The sequence below is a fragment of the Cajanus cajan genome, chromosome 5 (genome assembly GCF_000230855.2).
Source record: "Cajanus cajan strain Asha chromosome 5, NIPB_CcT2T_4, whole genome shotgun sequence".
Classification (NCBI taxonomy): domain Eukaryota; kingdom Viridiplantae; phylum Streptophyta; class Magnoliopsida; order Fabales; family Fabaceae; genus Cajanus; species Cajanus cajan.
The window spans coordinates 16,940,124-16,942,930 of record NC_138521.1 but is presented as its reverse complement, the minus strand read 5'-3'; positions in this window follow the sequence as shown (position 1 = coordinate 16,942,930).

Here is a 2,807-nt window from a genome sequence, read left to right as displayed (position 1 = left end):
AGTTTGTATTTCAAACAATTGCGGAATTTAAACATACAACAGTTATTTAAAAGCCACATAGATAAACATGTTATCATACAAGTGAGGGGTAATGAAGTAATTTTAACTTATTATTTGTTAAAATAATCTGTCACTAAATGGGACTGACTCTCGAGGCTTCCCCAGTGGAGTCGCCATCTGTCGCCACCGGCCCGAAACGGGCTTTCGGCATTCGCGAAGACGGTCGAGCTCGCTTTTATTTTAGTTTTGAAAATGTATTGGATTATTAGAACGACTTGTTCTCAAACTGAGACCTTGTCGATCTTATCCAATTTATTTATTAAATGTCTCACCAATCCATATTAATCCCAAGCGGGACCCTCCATGGATTAGTGGTTTTCGCAAAAGGAGGGTTCTTTGGAGTCGCCACCAATGTTTTACTCAAAACATTGGAAAAAGGGATAAGGCAATTGATTTTATAAATCAACTTTGGCCATTACAACCAGAGTTGGGTAAGGGAGTCGGTTACGCGTGGGGAAGGTGTTAGCACCCCACAGCGCCCCTTTCGGGTTCCCTATGACAGATTATTTCTAAAATAACAGTGTAAAATTACTAAATTACCCCTATTTATTCTAAGCAATTATAAATTAACTATCTACATGATGACAGTTTAAATATGCATACAGAAAGCAGTAAAAGGAAGGACTTTAAGAAGAAACCTTTGAAGCGTGCTTTTATATATTTCGTAAAACTGGGAAGCTTTTTGGCGTTCCCTCGCTCTACAAGCCCGCTCGCTCCCTCCTAAAAACTTTTGACTATGGAAATCCGGAGGATTTCCCTTCGACTAGGTTCGAATCTCCAAGCTAAGTGCTCGGAATTCCAGAACTTCGTCGGATCGACTCCCAGAGAGATTTCTAGGGCAGAACACTGCTCAAAAACCCCAGAATACTCAAGGAGGGAGTCAAAACTGTGTGAAAAAGTGTGGAATGACGTCCAATTGACGTCATATTTATAGGGAATAGGCGCAATACGGCCTACAGAAGCAATACGGCCGTATTGAAATTTTTGAACTTCAATACGGCCGTATTGAGTTCAATACGGCCGTATTGAAATTCAGAAATTTCAATACGGCCGTATTAAGTTCAATACGGCTGTATTGAAGCTTCAATACGGCTGTATTGAAGCTTCAATACGGCCGTATTGACTTCAGTACGGCCGTATTGAAGTTTCAGAAACTTCAATACTCCGTATTGAGTTCACTGCGGCCGTATTGAAGCTTCAATACGGCCGTATTAAGTTCAGTACGGCCGTATTGGGCTTCATTCCCTCCACTTCCTTATTTTGAGCTATTCTAAGACCTCTAGACCTACAGAGAACCCTCCTAGGGCCTTCCAGGAGTCCTTCTGGCTGATCTTCCTTCAGTCTTCGAGAGTCTTCAAGCTTTATTTCCGACCCGGACAATTTTAGGGGTCTACACCAGGGAAGGCCCCCTAGTGTAAAAGCTTTGGGGATTATAGTCCTTGGGGATAGCTTGGTTTGTAAGTCCTAGTCTCGCTCATTGTGTGCATGAGATGTATCTTGCGCAACTTAGCTATCTCGACGAGACCCTGGTAGTATGTCCTTCTAGTGAGAGTGCGTAAAGGGTGTGACCCGACATGTACTCCTAGACTACTCTTCGTGTATTGCTAGCGACAATATGCCATGTGATATGTTACTGGCATCACATGCATGATAATATGTAGTTCGTGTCCATACATATGCATTCTTAATGTTATATGATAAATTGATGTTTTTATGTCTAAGATGAGTGAGATGTGATATTATTATTAATCTATCTATGCTATACATGTCTTGTTTGTGTTTGACTATCTGATGTATATTTCTACACTGTGAGCCAGAGTGAGATGTTTCTCACTCCCTTATCGTCTTTTGTGTTGCTTTCCTTTGAATATTATACAAGTGATCATCAACGTGAGGCTGAGGATGTTGGTGATGAAGCTTAGGCTTCTATGTTGGGCTTTGCTCTGATAGGACATGTGACATCGAGGCGTAGGGACTAAACAGAAAGGTTAACATTGACACACATTTTAAAAAAGTGGGATCAAATTGAGTCACACAATTCAACTGGGACTAAATTAAAAATATTAAATAATATAAGGGATGAAAAGTGTATTTTTGCCTAGAAAATAAAACGGTTGGTCATTAGGACTAACTCTAACAATAACCTTGGAATAAGAAGTCCCCTCCACTTTCATGAGAATGAAAACCATTGGATTGAATTTAGGAACCTTAGCTCTCTCTCTCTCTCTCTCACACACACACACACACAAACACACTTATACACACACATACACTATAAATTACAAAATAAAATTTTAAATAATATTTAAAAATTAAATGAACCAGTGGTGGCGAGTCAACTCATCTCGCTCCACCATTTAGCTTGTGGGTTGGGGAGCTAGGAAAGACAGGTTAAATGGATTTGAATATTTACTTCAACTACCAATTTCTTTCGGGTTGACTGGCTTATGGTCGTTACTCATTTTGTCACTCCTATTTTTAAGCATAATTTATGCTCTTTTCTCAAATTTCACTTTAAAGTCTTTTTTCTAATATCTAAATGTACAAACTATAAAGAAAAATAAAAGTCAACAATTAAACTTTAAATGTGATAAATATTTTTTAAAAATAATAAAAAGTCATGTAATCTTATTGTGGAAAAAAAAAACAAATCAAACGAAAAATGATGGAAAGATAGTATGCTTGAATACAAAGAGAGAACCACCTTTATAAAGAAAATATACATAAATACAAATTATCAACAAAAT